We start from the raw sequence: 27,553 nt of genomic DNA, 5'->3' as shown, positions 1-27,553 counted from the left end.
CTTGATAATCACACACCACTGGAATACTCTGATCACCTTCTTTTCCTTCTTAGCATCAATCACGAATGCTAAATATGATGTACATCCCTTGGTCAAACACTTTCTGGCTTTCATTAGGGAAATGATTCCATAATTCACTCGATGTTTGTCCCCATACACCATAAACGAATCTTTTCCAGGCGGGTTCACTTTAACTATCTTCTTCTTGCACAATATCTCGGCATCATTGCCACTAAGCCAATCCATTCCCAACATGATGTCGAAACTATTAAGTTCGATAGGTAATAATTCTTCGTGAAACTTATTCCCATTAAGGTCGATTAAGATGTTTTTCATACGATGGCTAACAGGTACAAACTTGCCACTAGCAACTTCGACTAATAAAGCATTATATAGTCTATCAACGGGCAATGCTAGTTTTCTACAAATTCATGCGATATAAAGGAGTAGTTGGCTCCATAATCAAATAAAATTTGGGCAGGAAAATTGTTAACGAAAAAGGTACCTGAAGCGTCATCAGCTTCATCTTTAGCGGCTTCCAGTGTCATCTGGAATGCTCTTGCCTTTGGCTTTGGCGGAATGTTGGGTCTAGCTGCCTCCTTCTTCTTCGGGCAGTCCCTCGACATGTGTCCCTCCTCACCACAACCATAACAAACTTTCTTAGTGAGGGTACATTCATTGGCATAGTGACCTGGCTTTCCACACTTGTAGCATATGGCCACTACCTCACATTTTCCATGATGCTTCTCTTACATTTGTCGCACCATTTCGCTTCGCCTCCACTTCCCCTCGAACCAGACTTCGAGAACTTGTTTTTCTTATTGGACCCTAAACTTCCATCGAACTTCCTCTTTTCACCAACTTCTATCCCTTCCAGACCCTTTTCCTTCTACTGGGCCTCCACATTCTTAGCTGCACGAACAGCCGTCTTTAGAGTAGTTGCCATCTTGACTGTCGGATCAAAGTCGCCAGGCAGTCCATTAGCAAACCTCTCAATCTTGGAGAGTTCCGTTGGCACTAGGTACATAAATAATTTCATTTTCTCAGTGAATGCCATAGCATAGTCATCTACGCTCATCCTCCCCTTCTTCAAGTTTTGGAAATCATTGTTCAGATCAATCAGATCTATCTCTGAACAATATTGCACCCTTAACTGTTCCAAGAACTCCTCCCATGACATTTTCAAAGCCTCTCCTCGTGGCATAGTATCTGCCAACAGCTTCCACCAACTTAATACTCCAGTCTTTAGTTGTCTGACTGCAAAGACAGTCTTCTATTTGTTGCTACAGTCGCAACTTTCAAATACCATCTCCATTTCGGAGATCCAATCCATTATTTCAACAAGCTTTGGGCTCCCAGAAAGACTTGGCGGCTTGGCGCCCAAGAAGTTCTTGTACATACGCCCATCCTTGTTGTTTCTCCTTTCTGGATCGTTCATTCGTTCTACTTGAGTCCCAACTTGAATCGTGCGACTATTGTTCCCTTCCTCCGATTGCTCGGGAATCAATTCAGGTTCCTCAATAGGTATGACAGATTCATCCCTATTATTATGCAACATTTGTCGCATCTCCTCCCTTTGTTCGGCTAGCATAGCCTAAATCATGGCTTGCACCGCAGCCATTGTTATTGGTTCTGGTGCTGCTGCTACAACAGGTATCTGCTCAATCACTGGCGGTTGATTCCTGTTTTCATCCGCGTTTCCAACGCCACTCCTTGTTCTCACCATTTTTTATCTACACACCGAATAAGGTGAAATTTAGATCTTCGTTCATGATAGATTTCAAATCATCCTTATCACTCCGAAACGATTACATGCTAGTTCTAATATCGTATACATACGCTTAAAATCCTAAACACATAAACCTTCATATCCGGTTGGCAACAAACTGTAGATCCGAACAAATAATATCATATATGGAAACATATAACATTTAGCACTTAAAAGCATTTTAGGCAACTTTCCTAAAATAAACTAGTGCTTGTGTCTAAAATTTAACAAACACATACCTCGCAAAATCCACTTAGCATTCTAAGTTTAAGTTTAGAAATCCTACAAATTCCTAGTTCGCTTAAACTAATGCTTTGATACCAACTGTGACATCCCCAAAATCACGGCCATAAAAGACCGATTTTCATTTATGCTTTTAAAATAATTTCAGAGTAAATCCTTTTGATTTGAAAGAGTTGTAGAATTTATTCCCAAAAACAAAACATGATAAAACAATGTTTACCAAAGTATTTCATAAAAGAAATGTATTTTCGTTATATAATCAAAACTCGGGTTGTCATGTTCCGATACAGACCAATAAGCATAAACGATAACATTACAAGTCATTCAACAAATATATACATATGCAGACTTGTAAACAAAACAACTTGATGGTTCATCCATCTTACGCCCTTGCGCCACTTCCTGTAATACAAATAAAACTGAGTGGGTCAGGCTTGGGAGCCTGGTGAGCATATAGGGTTTTCAACCCGCAATAAATAAATTATATTTAATTTCACCAACCAATCACTATCCCGATTACCCATTCCCGTTATCCTCACTTTACGTCCCTAAAACAACATCTATCTCAAGGGACGTAATCTAGGATTTTCATCGGGACGGACATTACTGCTAAGGGGTTTCCTCAACAATAGATATCCTAAAGGTAACCATGAGGGGGATAGAGTACACCGGTGAACACATTGTTCACAACACCTACAGGTTATGAACCTGCTAGCGTTCCACGAGACTGTATAGAAGGAGTCTGTGGTCGTTATCCATACTCCGCTGAATAACTAGGTCAACAACAACAACATCGAGGCCTCTCATCTGTTTATTACACACCAACTATCTACCCATGTTCTACCCAACATATTAGTAGATAAAAATATATATTTTTATACATACTTTAAAACCTGTATAGCATTTTCATCCAATACATATTTCACATAACAGATGAGGCATACCCACATAACACGTATTTCATAGAAAACAAATCAGATTTATGAGATTGAAGAGAATGAATATACATTCACGCACATAACAACAAAATTATACACATAACACGTATTTCGTATAAAATACTTCATAATTATACGTTAGAAGAAATTAACTACACACTCACTTGATCAGAAGATGATCGGACAGCACTACGACTTGCAAAAGTAGTAATCCTCAGCAGATCTGGAAGATCTCTACAAAAATCGAACTTCTCGCGGACAGAGCTTCGGCTCGGAAATCGCACTTCTCGGGATCTTCGGGGCTTCGAAACTTGCTTTGGGGCTCGGGAATATTACCGGGGCTTCGGGGTACTTCTGGCACGCAAAACGATGCAAAACGGTAGAGAGTAGAGAGAAAAATAGCAAAGAAACTCGGCAGCCTCGCATCCTATTTATAGGAGGCTGGAGCCTCGGAGTACGCGGGGCGTACAGCCTTACGCGGGGCGTACTGCCTTCGAAACGTAAGCGCATGCGTCATCCGAAGTCCTCGAGTGCGAGTGTCGACATTCTTCGCTGTACGCGGGGCGTACACGAGTACGCGGGGCATACTCCGGATGAGTCCGGTGACTCGCCTCCGGATAATACCGAGATTTAATAATTAAATTTAATTATTAATTATTTAATAAACTTTGAAAATTCATATCTTCCTCATACGAACTCCGTTTTCGACGTTCTTTATATCCACGCGAAGGTGAGACTACGCTCTACAACTTTCGTTTAGACTCTGTCGGCTAATTTTGAATTTATTTTTTTATTATTTATTTTTAATAGGCCGGGACAGAAAATTTCGTTATAAATTCATAACTTCTTCGTTTGACGTCCGTTCTCGCCTAACTTTTTATCGCTTTGATACTAACAACGAGATCTTCGAATCTCATTTAGATCACTAAGGCTAAATATCGCTCTAACGTAAATTGCACTTTTTACGTCATTCAGCGTTGCCGATTCTGTCGCGAAACTTCGACAGGTCATAACTTCTTTGTTATAACTCGGATTTCGGCATTCTTTATATCCTCGGAAACCTTGTTTCAACTACTACAACATTATCTAAAGATATCAAGTTTATTTTATACTTAAATTTTAACACTTATTTTTATTCTTAATTAATCAAACCACATAATTAAGCAATTAAGCACAAAACACATAATACTCAAATAATACACTTCTATTATTTCAAAACGGGTTACAAAGGTTAACCTAGACTATTATATCATCATTAATGACAGGCCCAGAAACACAGGCGTTACATTTGATGTTTTGTAGAATCGAAGAAAAGAGAGGAAGCTTAAAGGAAGAAGTAAACTGAGTTTGATCGTGAAGAAATGGATTATGATCGCATGATTCGAATATTGGATTTTTGGAGCTGCTACTTTTAGAGTTATGATAGATTGCTAAGAAATGTAATAGCATAGTTTTTCATTTGAGTTGCGTTGTAAGGACAAATTTTTCCGCAATAAAATAAAATTTGATGTTGTCTTATTTATTTATCCTTGCAATAACATGTATGAAAAATTGATGTTTGTGTATTTCTATTATTAGCAATGTTAAAATGGATGTGATTCTTAGTCATGCTATTTATGGTAGTGTCATAATTTTTCTACGTAAGGAAAGATTCCAATCGCCTAAGTTTCAACTGGAAAGAAACTTGGAATCATACAACTTGTACTGTGTGATGTATGGAAATCTTGGTACCTAAGTAATTAAGACTAATTCCTTCTTCATATAAGTATGTAAGTCAAGTGAAGGGCTAAATGAACTAGTACACAATGTTGTGCACTAGTCAAGTCCACCATAAATAATAATAACATTATCCATCATGATTTACTAAAGGTCTAGTAAATGTGGGTATACTTACAAGATTGAGTGTAATTCTAAAGCATCGAAAAGTTTCAATGAATGGCAGAATGAATAAGTAGAATCAATGAAGGCCGAAAGATAAAAAGTTTCTCCAATATATGAAAAGGGAGAGTACTTTTGTTTCGTGTTTTATGATCATCTTGGTAATTGTAGGAGCCATATTTCAGTTCATCCTCTAAGGACACCTTAGTGCACTAGTTTGGCTAAGAAGAGGAATCGAGAATTGTTGTAGTGGTTAAGTCAATAAGATGTATCGTACTTCATTCCAAAATCAAGTCTTAAGAGTCATGCTCCAAGACTGTGACTTGAGTGAGATAATCTTAAGTAAGAATGTTCTTACACTTGCACATTTTGGTATGTTATGATGTCTTGAATAAGACAAAGACCAACTAGTGCCAAATTGTGCATAGTTTTGTCTTGATATAGACACACACTAACTCTTGGATATTTGTTTTTGTAAAGAAATGTTTCTTGATAAGAGAATCTAATATGTCAAGAGTTCAGTGGGAGTCTAAAGATCTTGAAAAGTTTCAAGAACAAATCAAGAAGTAAACCTATTAAACACTAGCACATGACTTGAGGTTTGTAACCTATCGTGTTGACAAATTTTATTTTTGTGCCAATCCAGTTGAGTGATTATGCATATGAGTCTACGAGTTCTCAATAGACTGCATAAGGAAATCACCTTGTTCAATGAAAGTACATTGACTGGCATAGGTGAGCTGCTAAAGAACTTGGAAGCAATGGTGGGACCCTTGATGGCAAGAAATTAAGAATGAACAAGTTCTATCCATAAGAGTTTGGATCTGTCATGAACATTATCTTGTGATTATGCTTATGACAAATTTATATGGATAGGAACGCATGCACCGTAAAATCTAAGTGTCATAAGGTTTCTCTCCTTCATGAAAATGATTATGAGGAAACTCTTTGACTAAGATAGACTTTAAGGAGATAGCGATTATGTAAATTGCATTCTCAAATTCGATTATGATTACGGCATCCCTCTTCATAGTTCGAATTGTAAGATTCAGATATTAGTCAGAACATTTGGGACTTAGTAATATAAGTTCTGAATTAGTTTAGAGACACATGTGAGCTGTCTAAGGAAAGGTGGATGAGTTTGAGAAGCTTAGATAAAAGGCTTATCGAAGCACATTGTATTGGAAATATGAACCCTCGAACTCAATAAGTATTATCTTTTAGAAGTCCAAGTATTTTCTGAATACGTGTTAGAGCTAGTGGGAGTATAAATGTTATGCTGGAATGGATATAATCATCATGTTAGTGGGAGCATGATTATTATTTAAGTATTGCAAGTTGGCACTATTAATTATAGAAAAAGAACAGTTTCACTTGCAAAGTTGCAGGGGTTGAAAAGTTGTTTTTGCTATAATTAAGGGAGAGAATGTTGTACTTCGTTTCCAATCTAAAAACTTAGATTGAGAAATTTTTAATTGAATTTAGTCAAGGATATATTTATTATTTGCATTCTCAAAGTTCGATTATGATTACGACATCCCTCTTCATAGTTCAAATTTTGAGAACACGACAAATAGAAATATTATGGCAATATTATAGCAAGAAACTAGTAAAGTATCATGTTTTTCATTATGAATTGTATCCCACACACTTCGGGTATAGGATCCATTGCATATGCTGTAATATTAGACAGTTCTAAAATTTTCCAAATGCCTATGGCATTTAGAGGGAAAAAGGGAATAGAACCGGATTTGACTAAAATAATTAAACAACTGTCAAGGACAATCTAAGGTTCGCCAAGGATTGGTTGCTAGTGGACAGTTGGATGTATAGTCATGGATGGACCATATTGACATTATTATGGATAGATAAGACTCTATTTAGAATGATTTGTCATATGGAAAATATAGAAATGTTTCCTTATTTGGAGTTGGACGTTAAGAATCTTTGTCTAGATTAGACACTTCTATGCAAGAAAGATGTTCAAAGGAATGTATTTTGAATGTAAGACTTCATGACTATGGAATTTTCTTGTAACAATCTCAAATAGAGCACTTTGTAATTTCATTGGCAAAGTCTTGGTGACTTTGGCGCTATGATATTACGAAAGGACCATTGCATAAAATGCTAGAATCTAACATATTCTATAAGTGGCAAGAATTTGGTATTCTTACACTTGTGGTAAGGATTGGGAATTGTGAAATGAGTGTGATTGCAAATGTTATTCAATTATACTATTTCACAAAGTAACGACCATAGGTAAACATAATGTGCATGCTAAGAGCATGTGACAATTGTTGTTATAATTCAAGTAAGAAGTTGATTACCTGAAACAACAAATAATGAGTAATCAATATGGTGATTAAATAAAAGGTGTTTTATTTATACTCAAAAGTTTGGGGCCATATAGGATTAGTATTATTCATGTGTTTCACTTTGCCTGTTTTGACTTCCCGAATAATAAGATTATTCAAACCCTCCACGGTCGCTCATTCTTTGGAAGTAGGAATGAATGAAGACTATCATGAATCCGTCTGTAGACTGAATAAAAGCGTTTAGTCATAGCACATCTTTGCTACAGAGTTCATGAGTGCTGCTATAAGATTAGAGTATTGGATTAAACCCACGCTCGCTTGATCGCTTCATGGATATTATCACGAGTGATTGGTGAGACGATAATATCTTATATTCTTGAAACCGGGATGTGCGAGTTGTATCTTACGAGTCGGTTACACATTGATAATACGTAAACGCACCAGTAACTTGGTATTATAAACATATTGTTGTGTGTGATTCGGTAACTGAGTACAAGTGAGCATTGAGTCAAAGTTTATCCGTTAGTTTTACCCAAAGTGGGATAAAAGCGGTATCTATGGGCCCCTCGATGATTTAGTGATGACACCCTAAGCGCTTGGGCAAGCCGAGACTAATTTGATGTGTTCAATTGTAGTCTGTTGTCAGTTGTCATAAATCGGAAATCGAGAAACAACACATGAACAGAGAGTATGATTAAAATCCATGTCAGTTCATACGATATCTAGAATGGAGGAATATATGATCCATTATCTAAAGGATAGGTTGCTGATTAGATCAGAATTCAAAATATTCCCATTCTTCGGAGGCCAGATCTCTCCCTAAAGAGCGAGTGGCATTCATCGCAATGACAGTACTACTTCAAGGATTCCTCTGAAATACATGTCGGTAGAGTACATCGCATGAATACACGGTTCTTACATCGCCTGAACTCGTGATTCATCACCCATAGGTTGCAATCCTACCGGTGTTCCATTAGACTATTAAGATTAATCTATGGTGGTCATCTATATTCTATTAGATGACTACATCGCAATCATCGAAAACATCGCATGTAAGGGTCAGGGCATCCACTAATCATTCTTCATCTCTCATCTCGTATCTCTCATCACCCATCACTACCTTATATATATATATATATATATATATATATATATATATATATATATATATGCATACGGAAAATACTTATTTAATAAAATTGAGTAATATCATATCATATAAGTTCTTCGTACACATATTGTAGATAATAGGCACACATAGCATTCAATTACCTTAATATTTCATATCTATGTGTAAGATGAATGTAACTATGCGCTCACCTGATAAAATTGGATGCCTCAGACTTTGGGCAGAACTGCGCCTTGGTACTTTATTGTTTCTTGTGACGTTACCTATGTTCATATTAGTAAGTCATAGTCTTATATTCCTGGCGACTAATGATAGTCTAGATTACTCACTAATCAAAATGTCTACATCAAGATCTATCAAATAAGAAAAAACCAACTGGTATCATATTGGAGGTAAGGTTCGTTCGGTATACATATTATACTTTTTGGAAATCCCATTTTAAACACCTCACTAAATCTAGCCTTGACATCATCCCCGTAAGTGGATCAATTAGTATAATAAAATGGAATTATTAGTCAATCTTAATTATAGGTTCATAATAACGACTATGACTATAATTATAAGTTACCTCTAAATAAAATAAGTGTTGCATAACTTACAGAGCATTTAGTGAAAACTAGAAATTATGTGGGAAGGATCTTGATTCGAAAGCTTCTATTCATCGGCTATCTTACACCATAGGGTTTCACTGAAACTTAATTCTAAAGATGATATCAGACCAAAATGGAGAGAAAAATCAAGAGAAAAAGTCGGAAGGTGTGAAATTCAAGTAAGGCTTGAATCCAATTGATAGGACATTTTTCTATTGCGTGTCACACGCTTGGTCGATGCATGTCATGAACTTGGTCGAGGTGTGTGTAACACCCCTTTCAGAAGTGCAAGTTCAGGGTTCTTAGTGTAAATAAGGAAGGTCGACTCGGTGAGTCGATGGGTAGACTCGGTGAGTCGAGTCGTGGTTCTGGTCACGTGTTAAGTGACCAACTCGGCGAGTCGGCAACTGGACTCTGCGAGTTGGTGCTAAAGGGAGAAAACCCTAATCCAGGGGTTGTACCTTATATAAAGCACATTATAACCCACCTTCAGCCTCTTTGCTACCCATTTGAGATCCAGAAACCCTCATCTCATGTGTGTGACTCCATTGATGAAGAATTAGAGCTTGGAAGAGAAATTTGGTGTAAGAAGCTTAGAGATTTGGAGACCATCATCAAGGGGGTTGGGTAGATCTGGAATCTACTTCTATTTGGGCACATTTCAGGGGTAAGGAACCTCCTCCTTAAGCTATTTCATTATTGATTCAAGAATGGTCGTTGATTTGGGATTCATTAGCTTGTTTGGGAGCTATCTCGAGTTTGAGGCTTAGATCTGAAGTTGCTACTTCATATCTAGACTTGTGATGGCCCAAAAGGTCATAAATTTCATGTCTAAGAGTTATTGGTGAAGCCCTTTGTCTTTAACCCTAGCCCTAGAAGTGTTCTGGGCTTATACCTCCTTTCTTTCACGTAAAGTTTGCAACTTTATGTGAGGGTTAGGCTGTAGAAGAGTGGATCTATGGATTGGAGTCCTTGCATGGATTGAAAAGCCTCCGTATGGAATGAGAACTGAAGAGACTCGACGAGTCACATGGGTGTGCTCGACGAGTTGTATAATTATGTGCGTTGACTCGGCGAGTTGGAAGAACAACTCGACAAGTCTGTTGAAGATTGTCTTGGACTCGGCGAGTCTATGCTTGGACTCAGCGAGTTTGGTCGTGAAGTCCTAACCTTTTCTGGTTGAGTCGTGAATCGGTGAGTCGAGGGATGACTCAGTGAGTTGAGCAGGAAGGGACTTAGAGCTTGTTGGACTCAATGAGTCTTAGGGCGATTCGGCGAGTTGAGTCGTGGCATGGGAGTTTCTGAGCATAGGAACTCGACGAGTCAACAGGTTGACTTGGCGAGTAGGGTCAACCAGGAAGGTTGACTTTGACTGAGGACTTTGTCTTGGACCAAGGGTTGACCAGTTTGACTTCCAAGGGTATTTTGGCAACTATTGGTGTTTATTGGTTTTGGTTATTTTGTAATGATCAGTGGTGGAGTTCGTACAGGTGGTCGGAGCAGCGTGGTCTTATTTCTTCGAATCAGCAGTTGCAGGTGAGTTATCCTCACTATATCGACAGGGTCTAAGGCACCAAGGCTGGCCCTTTATCAGATGGGAATCCGGGTAGTTGTTTGTTATCTTATTGCTTTGTTATGTCTGCATCCTGGTAGTTAGGATGGTATATGTTAGAGACCTGGTTAAGGTTGGTATCCTGGTATATAGGATGATGCTATGTTAGTGACCAGTTAGGTCGGTATCCTGGTTAGGATTTTGCTATGTTATGTAATATGCTAGATCAGTTGATTAGTTGTGAGTTGCTATATGATTATATGTTTATGTGCACATGGTTGTTGGATTGGGGTTGGGTTGAGGCGGGTCCTGCTTTGTGCTGCAGTCCAACATACCTAGGGCGGACCGATTAGATCGAAGGCCCGACGAGCGGTCCGGATGGGCTGAAGGCCCCAAGAGGGCAGGCCAAACGTGTCGAGGCTCGGAGAGTGGACCAGACAGACTAAAGGCCCTGTGTGGGCGGACCAGTCATACTGTAGACTTAGAGAGTGGACCAGGTGGATTGAAGGCCTGGTGCGGGCGGACCAGTCATACTATAGACTCGGAGAGAGAGTGCACGGGTGGACTGAAGGCTTGGTGCAGGCGGACCAGTCACACTGTAGACTCGATATGCATGGATGTTCTATTTATGATATGACATGTTATGTGTATAGTATTGTGGTTGGTATTTTGGGGGTAACTCACTAACCTTTCGGGCTTACAGTTTCAGTGTATTGTTTCAGGTACTTCAGGAGACAGTGGCAAGGCGAAGGCAATCATACCGCTCCTCAGTTTTATGTTGGTGTTCTGGGATACTCTGATAATAAAAGAATTGAAAACCTTTTTGTAATAACTTAATGAATATAGGTTGTTTTTGAAAAGTTTAAATTGGTTGTAAATTTTCACGGTGATACAAGTTGGTATCAGAGTCTTGGTTTGAGTGAATTGGAGGAACATTCATGTGAATCCAGTCTCAAATCAAGGAGATTTTTCAAAGTGAAATTGAAATGGTTTTCAAAAATAAGTAGAGGAGGATGCGGAGGTACGATCAGCCAGAGCCAGTAGGCAAACCCCAAAATACCATACAAGTTATTTGATTATGTGATAGGTTAGAGCAGCATGCTAGTACTAGGCTAGGGATCTTCAGCATGATAGAATTGCATGATTATATGATGCCTGCTAGCCTAGGGTTCCCTGTTATGTAAGGTAGTTAGCAGTTCCTCTAGAGGTGAGTATCGAGTGTTGCCATGCATATGTTTATCACTAGGGTGTTGTGGTGATACTTGATATAAATATGGGTAGGTGTGGAAGGTAGTATGGGCCCGTACTACTGAAAGCACATGACCCATACGTGTATCAAGGAAGTCACAACCCCTAGGGTCGGGTTGGGAGTTGGTTCTCGGGTTACTGGCGAAGCATCTGATTTTCTTGCGGTGTATTTTCAGTATGGTGGTTACGAGGCATGTCGGGGGTGGATCCGGGTCAGGATCAGGATCAGGAGAGGACGGTCAGGGTAGATCAGCACCACCGGAGGTCATTGGTCAGATGAGTACGGATGAGTTGGATGCCAGGATTCGTGAGATCCTGCATGATGAGATTTACGCTATGTTCAGGGCGGAGATGCCGAAGATGTTTGGGTCAATCAAGACCGCCATGGTTGAGTACTTTGATGAGCGCTATGCGGCTCTTGCAGAGACGGCTGCCGCGGCAGCTGTAGCAGCGATAGGTGGAGGAGCCGGTCGAGGTTTTCAGTATCGGGACATCGATAATACGAAGCCCCCTACTTTTTATGGGGTTCAGGATCCGATCATTGCTATGAGGTGGTTGTCGGACGTGGAGGGGTGTTTCTTCACGTGTTCATGCCCTACGGATCAGAGAGTGAGGTGTGCTCTGAACCTTTTAAGGCTCGGGGCGAAGGATTGGTGGAGGTTGACAATGGGATCTTATTCGGATGCATAGCGGGTTGTGGTTACATGGGAACAGTTCTAGGAGATGTTCAGTACCCGTTATGTTCCACGGGTTGAGAGGGAGAGGTTGGCTCAGGAGTTCTTGGAACTAAAGCAGGATTCTGAGTCGGTGACAGAGATCACCAGGATGTTCACTGAGAGGGTGATGTTTTGCCATGAGTTTGCTTCGAAGCAGGCTCAAATGTCCCGATATCTGAGTATGCTCAAGAGGGATATCAGGCAGTTTGTGTCTACGCAGAGGTGCGAGACCTTACTAGAGTTGCAGGAGACCGCTCGACGGAGTGAGTTGGAGATTGAGTTGCAGTTGAGAGAAAAGAGGCAGGCCCTGGTGCAGTCGCAACCAGCGTCGAAACGGTCCAAGACCATTGATTCCATTTTGGGAAGTCAGAGCAGCCGCACTTGCGAGAAGTGCGGGAAGGGTCATACCAGAGTTTGTAGGTCTGGTAGTGCGTGCCACAAGTGTGGGAAAGAGGGGCATTATGCGAGGGATTGCCGTCAGTCAACCCCGGTTTAGGATTTGAGGATTTGTTATCATTGCCATTAGGTTGGTCACTTGAGGGCCAACTGTCCACAGCTTGTTTCCAGATCGGTGCAGGTTCTAGCACCGTCTATTGTGAGGATTGCTGGTGGGGGTCAGGGTGTAGAGGAGCCTCCAAGGGCTCAAAGGCGCGCTTTTTAGCTCACAACAGAGGAGGTCAGGGCAGAGCCGGATGCAGTTATGGGTATGTTTTCGTTTCATTATTGTCTGGTTATTTGGTTATTTATGTAGTGTTGTATTTTATTCGCCGTTCTACGTGTTTCATGGGTTGGTTGGGAGTGTTAGTAACTAGGAGTTGTAGGCGGTTGGCATCCAAGGGATTGATGGTCAGAATTTGGCTGTATGGTCTTGTTGTGGGGTATAGCAATTGTGATTTGAGAAGTGTTCAGCGGAGAGTCGAACTCCCTTAGAGTTCGTGACGTGCGATGTCGGGAGGTGATTTTGTGGAGGTTGCTCGTTTCAGAGGAAATCAGTTCATGGATAAGAGGAGTATGTTGAGTAGGGATCATTGATTTATGTCAGTTGAGTCACTGGTGGTTGGTAGTCAGTGCTCTAATTGGGGGAGAACTGGAAATTCTCAGGAGGATCGACAAGCATTAGAGGTTGATTAGCTGTTTGGGATTCAGTAGTGTTTCTGTCAGCTAAGAGTGTGGGCTGGTATGAGTAAGTAACAAACAAATGGGGCGGTATGCAGACCAAGGTTTTCGGGAACGGTGATTGGTTGTTGTGAGGCCTAGGATTAAGCTGGGATCTAAGTAGATGGAATGGAGTTAGAGTTTGGAACCCGTAGAGGGCTAGAACAGTACGTACGGGAGAGATTCCCAGGAAGGATAATTCGGGATGATGTATGATAGTCTGAGTGGTCCGGGGAGACTGAAGGCCGGTGGGCGTACCAGTCAGGCCGAAAGCTCGGGAAACGGTCTAGACAAGCTGAAGGCCCTGGAGGGCGGTCCAGACATGCTGAAGGTTCTGAGAGTGGTCCAAATTGGTTGAAGGCCTGGTAAGGTGGTCCAGTCATGCAGAAAACTTTGTATATGTTGATAGATCTATATGAGGAGATCAATTGTGTAACACCGTGATTTCCAAAAACAAAATTTTTATTTAAATAATCAGTTTAATATTAAAAACACTTGTTTTAAAATCTTATTCACATTCGAATTACAAACCATAGATTCATTTTCATTATAACAGAAGACCAGGATCCTCCAAAACACAACTCTTTCTTCGGTGTGTACAATCGAACCGTTGCCATCCCGCGTTACTGTAAGAACCTGAAACAACATAACATAAACAACGTAAGCACGAAGCTTAGTGAGTTCCCCAATATACCTTACGCACATACGCCTTCCGGCCCGGACCTTTCGGTCCACATAACATTGCCTTCCGGCCCGGACCTTTCGGTCCACATAACATTGCCTTCCGGCCCGGACCTTTCGGTCCACATAACATTGCCTTCCGGCCCGGACCTTTCGGTCCACATAACATTGCCTTCCGGCCCGGACCTTTCGGTCCACATAACATTGCCTTCCGGCCCATAAGATAATTGCCTTCCGGCCCATACACATATATAACACATAATACAAATACTCTAACACATAAAGCACATATATCATATATCAACCTGCCTTCCGGCCCGTAACATATTCCAACACATAAAGCACATACACCATATATCATACCTGACCTTTCTGTCACATAATACCTTGCCTTCCGGCCCATATATAAGCATGTATATCACGCGTAGCAGCTAACTTTCCATTTATAGCATATAAACATAACACATAACATACTTGACCTTCCGGTCACACAATCAAACCCTTCTGGGTGAAGTATAGTGAGAAGACTCACCTCGCAGACACTGGAAGATAGCAACTCCTAAAATCCCTTGCACTTGATCCTCCGAGCTACAAGCTCCCTGTAACATCATATATCCCTTATTAATACTTCTATCTTCCACGTTAACTGACCCTAAGAAATCACACCAGTCAACTCTGGTCAACAGTCCATTGTCAGCTCGACTGGACTCGGCGAGTTCCCTGGCGACTCGGCGAGTCTGGTCGTCCTTCAATCCTCTAAGATTCCCCTTCTACTCGTCGAGTATCCTCTTTGACTCGACGAGTCACTCCTGGAAGAATCGCGGGGCCACCCCGACTCCACTCGCCGAGTCTGAAGAACAACTCGGCGAGTCCCAGTGAATCTTCAAGCTACTCGCCGAGTCTGATCATCCGACTCGGCGAGTCCACGCCATGCAGTCGATCAAACTGCTTCCTGAGATGCATATTTTCCCGAATATACAAACATAGGACCTTCTGGACCTCTAAGGGTACTAATACAGGGTTATAAACGTTGGATAACAACACAACAATCCATCTAATCTCCAAATGGGTTTCACAAACCCTAAATCCATGCACACATTCACATAACAGAAAATAATCCGAAAGGTTACCTGAATCATGCACTCTCAATGTCCCCAAGCCTCAAAACGTGATTCCCTTGCTGTCCCATTAGCCAAAACCTTCTCCTTCTTGGACAATAACTTCCTCAAATCACCAATGATCTTCAATCCTTGTTCTGGATGCCCACAACCGATTTAGGGCCCTTCTCAGTCGGCCAAAAGGCGAACAATGGAGGCATAAGATCCCTTATATACTTCCCAAACTGAACGGCTAGGGTTTTCCACTGAACAGCGTCGACTCGCCGAGTCCATATCTGGACTCGTCGAGTCCAGTCGTGAACCCGCGACCAAACCTGCGACCCTACTCGGCGAGTCTGGCTCCGACTCGTCGAGTCTCCCCTTTAAAACACCCCCAAAATGCAATTTAACAATACTTGAGATTTTGGGCTGTTACAATTCTCCCCCACTAGAATTAGACTTCGCCCTCGAAGTCTCACTCTGAAACTAGCTCTGGCTGCTGCTCCCGCATCTCACGTTTCGGCTTCCCTAGACACTACCGATCTCTCCCGAGACCGCTACTGAACCAATACCAGAGGTACCTCCTTGTTCCTCAGAACCTTGATCTTCCGATCTCCGACGGCCACTGGCCTCTCGACGTAACACAGGCTCGCATCCACCTAATCGTTCTCTAGTAGAACCACTGCTGACTCATCCGCTATACACCTCTTCAACTGCGACACATACCAGTGTCATGGATCCGTCCCAATTCCGTTGACAGCTCCAAACGATAGGCCACCCTTCCTACCTTCGCACCTTCACGAAAAGACCCAACATACCGGGGCCCCCCATTTACCCCTCTTCCTAAATCGAAGCACCCCATCAGAAATACGAAGTCGCTGACCTGAATCACATGCTCGTAGCGGCGTCTGCCTGCATAACTTTCCTGTTAACTCTTGACGATCACTAACTCTCTTTAACCTGCTGAGTCTGCTTTGTCAACTAAAGTACGAACTCTGAACTGCTCATCACTCTCTGTAATCGGAAATTACCCACGATGCACTCTGCTCCAAATCTCAACGATCACTCAACCCATAAGGGTTAGGAAACCCTGAACCACCGGATCCCCGATCCAAAGCCCACTTTGCCCATTCCAGACCGACTGAGAGATCCGTCCTCCCTCTCAGATCAACTCTCACAAGTTCCCTCTTGCCATCACATACACCTACTGAACTAGTCCCAACACCCGCAGGTGGAAAGACCCGATACACTGATGATATCCTCGAACATCTCCCAAGATGAACCACTACATCCACCCTACACTCTGACCAGATTCACACTGAGAATTTAAGATTTTCTCTCTCCATGCATCCCTTCTGAGCCTCAACAGACATCCCAACCGGATGGGTTCCTACTCCACTGCCGCGAACACGATGCTCAAAACCATACTCGAAATACTCTAACCATAACTCTGCTCTGCAGCTTTCACTTTCGTGAACTTGCACCCCGTTCGGAGTTACATACCCTCCTCTTTTCCTTTTCCACGGAACTCTCTTGAACATAATGCCACTCCAACCGGTGCCACGGTGCTCGCCCCAAGCGACACCACCCTTTTTGCGTAACTGCTATTCACATACTCTGGTTCTCATTGCAGGGGCTCTCAATCCCACGCACTCTCTCCACTCATCAAAATCACTGCCTCCACTAAACAAGATCAATAACCCGGGGCCAGACCTTCCAATGCAATCACACTGCAACATACGCGATCCGCAAATCCCGAGCTAATCCAGCAATACCAACAGAGTCTCCAGTATGACTGGGCCGACTCTCATAACACATACTAGCCACTCGAGGCTATATCTCTGTGGGTCCGTACACCCAAACTCTGCGAACCCTCAGGTTCTAACTCTGGGAACCTTCCGGTTCCAGCTCTAGAAACATGCACAACATAATCCCGTGGGATTAATGCAGTACAACCCATCACGTACCTCAAACGTACCAATACTCTGATCGCAAGATTCCGATTACTTACTCAAGCTTGATCCCGACCTCCTCTCAGGCCTCCACAATCAAATGCCCTAGGTCTGTATCCCGCCCCGCACACTCAGCACTCGCTCTCGTCGGCCTATACTTTGCGCTGTCAAACACTGCTGAATCCCAACAGCTAAGCACCCTTACATACTCATCGATCTCCCGGAGAATTTTACAATTCTCCCCCACTAAAGCACTGACTAACTGCCACCGGTCGTCATTAACGACCTTACAGAACAATCCTGTACAAAGAGAACAATTACACACTGACTGCTTCCCACAAGCACAAGCAACCCTCAGCAAAACACACCTCCTCCCTGATCAACCCACTCACAAGAATCTAGCCCTTCAATCGTCCACTCCCCGACTGTAGATGCTACCCGACAATCAACCCAGTGCCGCGTCTCCCCTAACAACCCCCACGAACGATAACCAACGGAATCCTCGACAATAACCCATAACCAAACCCACAATCTGCCCAAAGGATGAACACCACATCGAAAACCGCACAAGACTACTGACACTAAAACACCAATTATAACCATACCCAACCATCAAGGAATAACGAATGCCAAAGCGAAAACCTGAAGCACCAATCCATAACCATGCCAGACCCACGAAACAACGAATACCGCATCAAAATCCATACAAGATACCAGCACAAACAATACGCCAAATCAATGCCAGACAATTAAGACATCATGAAAGCATCATACCCGCAGCTGTCTCCGGCACTGCTCCGTCTCCCTCTGTCGCACGCAGATAAACACGACCCTGAGCCCTCTGGGGCTCCGCTTCATCCTGTCCTCCTCAAATCCCGAATTGGCACTGACTGCCAACTATCCCGTGCACAGTGCCCCTCCTTTCCGCACTTGCGGCATGCACCACTGGGCCAACAAGCTCCGGTGCCATCTCTCTCACACTTCCCACAAGTGTGACCGCTCCGATCCCCCATTCTAACGTCTACGGTCATGGACCGTTTCGGCGCCGACTGCGACTGCATCGGGGCCTGCCTCATCTCACGCAACTGCAACTCAACCTCTAACTCACGCCACATGGCGGCCTCCTGCGATACCAACACGGTCTCGCGCCTCTGCGCAGGCACGAACTGTCTGATACCCCCCCTTGAGCGTACTCGGATATCGGGACATCTGAGCCTGCTCCGAAGCGAACTCAGGGCAAAACATCGCCCTCTCAATAAACATCCCGGTGCTCACAGTCATCGACTCCAAATCCTGCTTCAGCTTAAGGAACTTCCGAGCCAATTTCTCCTTTTCATCCCGCGGAACATAGCGAGTACTGAACATCCCTCTGAATTGATCCCATGAAACCGCAGCCCTCTGCGCATCGGAAAATGACCTCGTGGTCAATCTCCACCAATCCTTCGCCCCGAGCCTCAACAGGTTCAGAGCACACCCCACCCTCTGATCAGCAGGGCATAACTCGTGGAGAAACACCCCTCCATGTCCGATAACCATCTCGTAGCAACAATCGAGTCCTGAACTCCATCGAATGTGGGAGGCTTCGCATAATAGAAATCCCGATACTGAAAACCCCGACTAGCCCCTTTCTTTGCCGTTGCTACAGCCGCTGTAACAGCCGCGGCAGCCGTCTCTGCGAAAGCCGCATATCGCTCATCAAACTACTTCAATCATAGTGGTCCTGATTGACCCAAACAATTCTGGCGACTCAGCCCGCAACAATGCAGCAACCTCATCACGCCGGATCTCGCGAATCCTCGCATCCCGCTCGCTCGTGCTCGTCCGATCGATAACCGGATAACAAGATAGCCACAAGCATCATCCACTACGAACCATGGTACTCATCCCATGACATCCCTCCTCAACATGCTTCGGTGTATGGTACCTGAACCATAGCACCACTCCTCAATCTGCTCCAATGTATAGCACTCGAACCACAACATCTATCTCAAACTGTTCCGATGTATTGTGCCCTGACCATAACATCACTCTGTATCCGCTCCGATGTATGGTATTCGAACCATGACATCACTCCTCAATCTGTTCCTTAGGACCTTCAAAATGCCCCCTGTATCAAGTATGGGTCCTCTGCTTTCAGTAGTACGGGCCCATACTACCTGCCACATCTACCCATACTTTCCACATGGACCATCCCAGAGTTCCTAAGTAGCTGATAAACCTGCTCTTTCACCCATCTCATCGCGTGTGCTCGCTTTCCAGCGAAATCCTCTACTCTACCAGCGCACTCATCTGGCTAGGTTTACTCCCTAGTCCCTTCTGCTGTCCTCCCACTTCTTTGCTATCAGCTGCTGAAGAGTTCCTAATGATGCCAGCCCTCTACCTCCTGAGTATCGTCATACTCACTTGGTAGCTGACTCCCATCATCGATAACTCCACAAAGCACAAAGCAAGCAGCATTCGAGCATTGAAGCATACATAGGACTCCCCATCTGTGGTAGCTCCACCTTCTCGGCTCATCCTCGGAAGTACCTCTGTACCCCGTAGCTTTACCCCTTGTGCGTTCTAACTAGATACTCTCACTCATCACATACACACAAAAGCATAACGCACATATAACAGCAAACCCTAGACTAAGGCATCACAAATCAGGCCACTCTAGTCCTAAGATGTGAATTACCTAGCCTGTCTCTAGCATGCAATAATACCTCATAAAGTGCATAATAGACATTTCATAATACAAAAGTAAGGGTATTTTGGGAAATCACCGTCTGGCTCTGGCTGATTGTACACACTGCTCTTTCTTGCTTTCTCTTTGAACTCTTATTCACTTTTAGAAAACCATTTATTTGGAAAACTTTTTCTTACTTCCTCAGTTTGAGTCCAGATTTACCCGTAGGCGCGTCCGAATCCCTCAAACCAAGGCTCTGATACCAATTTGTAACACCGTGATTTCCAAAAACAAAATTTTTATTTAAATAATCAGTTTAATATTAAAAACACTTGTTTTAAAATCTTATTCACATTCGAATTACAAACCATAGATTCATTTTCATTATAACAGAAGACCAGGATCCTCCAAAACACAACTCTTTCTTCGGTGTGTACAATCGAACCGTTGCCATCCCGCGTTACTGTAAGAACCTGAAACAACATAACATAAACAACGTAAGCACGAAGCTTAGTGAGTTCCCCAATATACCTTACGCACATACGCCTTCCGGCCCGGACCTTTCGGTCCACATAACATTGCCTTCCGGCCCGGACCTTTCGGTCCACATAACATTGCCTTCCGGCCCGGACCTTTCGGTCCACATAACATTGCCTTCCGGCCCGGACCTTTCGGTCCACATAACATTGCCTTCCGGCCCGGACCTTTCGGTCCACATAACATTGCCTTCCGGCCCATAAGATAATTGCCTTCCGGCCCATACACATATATAACACATAATACAAATACTCTAACACATAAAGCACATATATCATATATCAACCTGCCTTCCGGCCCGTAACATATTCCAACACATAAAGCACATACACCATATATCATACCTGACCTTTCTGTCACATAATACCTTGCCTTCCGGCCCATATATAAGCATGTATATCACGCGTAGCAGCTAACTTTCCATTTATAGCATATAAACATAACACATAACATACTTGACCTTCCGGTCACACAATCAAACCCTTCTGGGTGAAGTATAGTGAGAAGACTCACCTCGCAGACACTGGAAGATAGCAACTCCTAAAATCCCTTGCACTTGATCCTCCGAGCTACAAGCTCCCTGTAACATCATATATCCCTTATTAATACTTCTATCTTCCACGTTAACTGACCCTAAGAAATCACACCAGTCAACTCTGGTCAACAGTCCATTGTCAGCTCGACTGGACTCGGCGAGTTCCCTGGCGACTCGGCGAGTCTGGTCGTCCTTCAATCCTATAAGATTCCCCTTCTACTCGTCGAGTATCCTCTTTGACTCGACGAGTCACTCCTGGAAGAATCGCGGGGCCACCCCGACTCCACTCGCCGAGTCTGAAGAACAACTCGGCGAGTCCCAGTGAATCTTCAAGCTACTCGCCGAGTCTGATCATCCGACTCGGCGAGTCCACGCCATGCAGTCGATCAAACTGCTTCCTGAGATGCATATTTTCCCGAATATACAAACATAGGACCTTCTGGACCTCTAAGGGTACTAATACAGGGTTATAAACGTTGGATAACAACACAACAATCCATCTAATCTCCAAATGGGTTTCACAAACCCTAAATCCATGCACACATTCACATAACAGAAAATAATCCGAAAGGTTACCTGAATCATGCACTCTCAATGTCCCCAAGCCTCAAAACGTGATTCCCTTGCTGTCCCATTAGCCAAAACCTTCTCCTTCTTGGACAATAACTTCCTCAAATCACCAATGATCTTCAATCCTTGTTCTGGATGCCCACAACCGATTTAGGGCCCTTCTCAGTCGGCCAAAAGGCGAACAATGGAGGCATAAGATCCCTTATATACTTCCCAAACTGAACGGCTAGGGTTTTCCACTGAACAGCGTCGACTCGCCGAGTCCATATCTGGACTCGTCGAGTCCAGTCGTGAACCCGCGACCAAACCTGCGACCCTACTCGGCGAGTCTGGCTCCGACTCGTCGAGTCTCCCCTTTAAAACACCCCCAAAATGCAATTTAACAATACTTGAGATTTTGGGCTGTTACAAATTGAGCATGTTGCGATGCAATAGCAAACAGTTGGTCTGGCCCCGGGTATTGATCATGTTAATGGAAGGCAATCCATGGACCCGAGAGTCCTTGCGAGCAGATTCAGTGTGTGTGTGATGCATGGAATAGCGGTTACTCTATGAGGGAATAGTGTAGAGTTGGGTGTGAGCATCGTGACACTTGTTGAAGTAACGAGGTGTTCAAGTAGACTTCCTTGGATAAAGAGACGGAAAGGTATGTAACTCCGGTAGGGAGTTTTGTTTCACGGAAGTGGAAGAAGAAGTGAGAATGGATGATTGAGAGTATTTCAATTATGGTTGTCGAGCACTGTGATTGTGCCAGTGGTGTGGAAGCACATCCGGATTGGGTGATTGTTGAGATTGCGGAAGAATTTCCGGTGGTGTAGAACCAGAGGAGTTCGGAAGGAATGCAAGGATGGAGCCTTGGATTTTCTGTATGGTTGTGATCAGGAGGTTATGTATGTAGTGGTAATTCATCCTGGGGATGTCTAGAGTTATCGTCAGTGTGTCGGGTTTTCCAGCCCGAGGATGTTGGATCAAGTACAATATGGGCATGAGAGTGTAGATGGGAGCTCATGGGAGCTGCTTAGGGGCGGTAGGATGTATCATCCTGTCAGTTCAGGAAGGAAAGAATAGGATTCAGAAAAGAAGTGGAATGAGTCCCAATAGTGAAATTCGATAAAAGTTATGTCAGTCGAGGAAAGGGATAATAGTTTGGTACCGAGTCAGGACCCGGTGGTCTATAGTAATGCCCAACTTTCATAAGAGGCAAGTGATTAGGTGAGTTGGAATGATGGAAGTATCATCGGGTGATACTTAGTTGATGTGTTTATCGGGAAGAAGTCAGTTATTGGTTTGAAGCAAGTTTCATGACTCTGTAAGGGAAGAGTTGGGTTTTATTGAGATTTGTTAACAGTATTTGAAGGAACCTGAGTCGATTGAGACCAGGAGCTGTAATGTGGAAGTATTATCTAGAAATGTGTTGCTGCAAGCCTCGAGGACGAAGCCTAATTTAAGTGGGGGAGAATTGTAACACCCTGAGTTCAGAATTGCAAGTTCAGGGTTCTTAGTGTAAATAAGGAAGGTCGACTCGGCGAGTCGATGGATAGACTCGACGAGTCGAGTCGTGGTTCTGGTCACGTGTTAAGTGACCAACTCGACGAGTCGGCAGCTGGACTCTACGAGTTGGTGCTAAAGGGAGAAAACCCTAATCCGTAGGTTGTGACCTATATAAAGCACATTATAACCCATGTTCAGCCTCTTTGCTACCCATTTGAGATCCAGAAACCCTCATCTCGTGTGTGTGACTCCATTGATGAAGAATTACAGCTTGGAAGAGAAATTTGGTGTAAGAAGCTTGGGGATTTGGAGGCCATCATCAAGGGGGTTGGGTAGATCTGGAATCTACTTCTATTTGGGCACATTTTAGGGGTGAGGAACCTCCTTCTTAAGCTATTTCATTATTGATTCATGAATGGTGGTTAATTTGTGATTCATTAGCTTGTTTGGGAGCTATCTCGAGTTTGAGGCTTAGATTTGAAGTTGCTACTTTAGATCTAGACTTGTGATGGCCCAAAAGGTCACAAAGTTCATATCTAAGAGTTATTGGCGAAGCCCTTTGTCTTTAACCCTATCCCTAGAAGTGTTTTGGGCTTATACCACCTTTCTTTCATGTAAAGTTTGCAACTTTATGTGAGGGTTAGGCTGTAGAAGAATGGATCTGTGGATTGGAGTGCCCGCATGGCTTGAAAAGCCTCTATATGGAATGAGAACTGAAGAGACTCGGCGAGTCACATGGGTGTGCTCGACGAGTTATATGATTATGTGCATGGACTCGGCGAGTTGGAAGAACAACTCGGTGAGTCTGTAGAAGATTGCCTTAGACTTGGCGAGTCTATGCTTGGACTCGGCGAGTTTGGTCGTGAAGTCCTAACCTTTTCTGGTTGAGCTGTGAATCGGTGAGTCGAGGGATGACTCGGTGAGTAAAGCTTTCTACCAAATTCATGCGATATAAAGGAGTAGTTGGCTCCAGAATCAAATAAAATTTGGGCAGGCAATTCGTTAACGAGAAAGGTACCTGAAGCGACATCAGCTTCATCTTTAGCAGCTTCCAGTGTCATCTGGAATGCTCTCGCCTTTGGCTTTGGCGGAATGTTGGGTCTAGCTGCCTCCTTCTTCTTCGGGCAGTCCCTCGACATATGACCCTCCTCACCACAACCATAGCAAACTTTCTTTGTGAGGGTACACTCATTGGCATAGTGCCCTGGCTTTCCACACTTGTAGCATGTGTTCGCCACCTCACATCTTCCATGATGCTTCTTCTTACATTTGTCGCACCATTTCGCTTCACCTCCACCTCCCCTCGAACCAGACTTCGAGAACTTGTTTTTCTTGTTGGACCCTGAAGTTCCATCAAACTTCCTCTTTTCTCCAACATCTATCCTTTCCAGACCCCTTTCCTTCTGCTGGGCCTCCACATTCTTAGCTGCACGAACAGCCGTTTTCAGAGTAGTTGCCATCTTGACTGTCGGACCAAAGTCGGCAGGCAGTCCGTTAGCAAACCTCTCAATCTTGGAGAGTTCCGTTGGCATTAGGTACGGAAACAACTTCATCTTCTCAGTAAATGCAGTAGCATAGTCATCTATGCTCATCTTCCCCTTCTTTAAGTTTTGAAACTCATTGTTCAGATCAATCAGATCTATCTCCGAACAATACTGCACCCTTAACTGTTCCAAGAACTCCTCCCATGACATTTTCAGGGCTTCTCCTCGTGGCATAGTATCTGCCAACAACTTCCACCAACTCAAGACTCCAGTCTTCAGTTGTCTAACCGCAAAGACGGTCTTCTGTTTGTTGCTACAGTCGCAACTTTCAAATACCATCTCCATTTCGGAGATCCAATCCATTATCTCAACAGGCTTTGGGCTTCCAGAAAGACTTGGCGGCTTGGCGCCCAAGAAGTTCTTGTACATACGCCCATCCTTATTGTTTCTCCTTTCTGGATCGTTCCTTCGTTCTACTTGAGTCCCAACTTGACTCATCGTGCGACTATTGTTCCCTTCCTCCGATTGCTCGGGAATCAATTCAGGTTCCTCAATTGGTATGACAGATTCATCCCTATTATTATGCAACATTTGTCGCATCTCCTCCCTTTGTTCGGCTAGCATAGCCCGAATCATGGCTTGCACCGCAGCCATTGTTATTGGTTCTGGTGCTGCTACTACAACAGGTATCTGCTCAATCACTGGCGGTTGATTCCTGTTTTCATCCGCGTTTCCAACGCCACTCCTTGTTCTCACCATTTTGATCTACACACCGAATAAGGTGAAATTAGATCCTCATTCACGATAGATATTCAAATCATCCTTATCACTCCGAAACGTTTACATGCTAGTTCTAATATCGTAGACATACGCTTAGAACCCTACACACATAAGGTTTCCAGATCCGGTCGGCAACAGACCGTAGATCTGAACAAATAATATCATATATGGCAACATATAACATTTAGCACATAAAGCATTTTAGGCAACTTTCCTAAAATAAACTAGTGCTCGTGTCTAAAATCCAACAGGCACACATCTCATCATTCCATTTAGCATTCTAAGTTTAAGTCTAGAAATCCTACCAATTCCTAGTTCGCTTAAACTAATGCTCTGATACCAACTGTGACATCCCCAAAATCTCGGCCAGAAAAGACCGATTTTCATTTATGCTTTTAAATAATTTCAGAGTAAATCCTTTTGATTTGAAAGAGTTGCGGAATTTGTTCCCAAAACAAAACATGATAAAATAATATTTATCAAAGTATTTCATCAAGAGATGCATTTCATTATATAATCAAAACTCGGGATGTCATGTTCCGATACAGACCATAAAGCATAAACGATAAACATTACAAGTCATTCAACAAATATATACATATACAGACTTGTAAACAAAACAACAAGATGATCCATCCATCTTACGCCCTTGTGCCACTTCCTGTAATACAAATAAAACTGAGTGGGTCAGGCTTGGGAGCCTGGTGAGCATATAGGGTTTTCAACCCACAATAAATAAATTATATTTAATTTTCACCAACCAATCACTATCCCGATTACCCATTCCCGTTATCCTCACTTTACGTCCCTAAAACAACATCTATCTCAAGGGACCTAATCTAGGATTTTCATCGGGACGGACATCACTGCGAAGGGGTTTCCTCAACAATAGATATCCTAAAGGCAACCATGAGGGGGATAGAGTACACCGGTGAACACATCGTTCACAACACCTACAGGTTATGAGCCTGCTAGCGTTCCACTGGACTGTCTAGAAAGAGTCCGTGGTCGTTATCCATACTCCGCTGAATAACTAGATCAACAACAACAACAACATCGAGGCCTCTCATCTGTTTATTACACACCAACTATCTACCCATGTTCTACCCAACATATTAGTAGATAAAAATATGTATTTTCATACGTAGTTTAAAAACTTGTATATCATTTTCATTCAATGTATATTCCACATAACAGATGAGGCATACCACATAACATGTATTCCATAGAAAACAATTCAGATCTATGAGATAGAAGAGAGTGAATATACATTCACACATATAACAACTATATATATAAACACAGAACACGTATTTCTTTGCGAATACTTAATATTTATGTGTTAGAAGAGAATAACTACACACTCACTTGATCAGAAGATGATCGGGCAGAACTACGACTTGCAGAAGTAGTAATCCACAGCAGATCTGGAAGATCTCCTCTAAAATCGAACTTCTCGCGGGCAGAGCTTCGGCTCGGGAACCGCACTTCTTGGGATCTTCGGGATCTCGGGACTTTCCTCGGGGCTAGATTATGATACCGGGGCTTCGGGGGTAAAAAATGCAGAGCTTCGGCACAAAGATGAGAAGAAATGAGCAAATAAACCCTGAACCCTCGCATCCTATTTATAGTGAAAATATCTGATGTACTCGCCGAGTAGGGGACACCTACTCGACGAGTTGGCCCATACTCGCCGAGTAGGGGACACCTACTCGCCGAGTTGGTCCATGTGGCGGCTTTCTGGTGGTGCCACGTGTCAATTTCTTGGTGGTGCCACGTCACCCCTATCGCGTGTTAGCCTTCGAACTTAGAAAAATCATAACTTTCGCATACGAGCTCTGTTTTTGACGTTCTTTATATCCACGCGTAGGTAAAATCAAGATCTACAACTTTCGTTTAGACTCCGTCGGCTAAATCTTGACCGATCTCAAATTTAACAGTAGGAGGCGTTTAGACTGTTAAATGACCGCGAAGAATTCGTAACTCCTTCATACGAACTCCGTTTTCGTCCATATTTTTACCGTTGAGTTCCTATTAATGAGATCTTCAACTCTCATTTAGGTCGCGTAAGCCAAAAACCGCTCAAACTAAAATTCGAGTTTCGGGTCGTGCACTGCTAAGCCGAATCTTAGAAAAATCATAACTTCCTCATACGAAGTCAGATTTGGGCATTCTTTTTATTGACGCTCTTATCTTAACATAATCTACAACTTTTGTTTAGATTGA

The sequence above is a fragment of the Lactuca sativa genome, chromosome 6 (assembly GCF_002870075.4).
Source record: "Lactuca sativa cultivar Salinas chromosome 6, Lsat_Salinas_v11, whole genome shotgun sequence".
In the NCBI taxonomy this organism is placed as follows: domain Eukaryota; kingdom Viridiplantae; phylum Streptophyta; class Magnoliopsida; order Asterales; family Asteraceae; genus Lactuca; species Lactuca sativa.
This window is presented reverse-complemented; position numbering follows the sequence as displayed.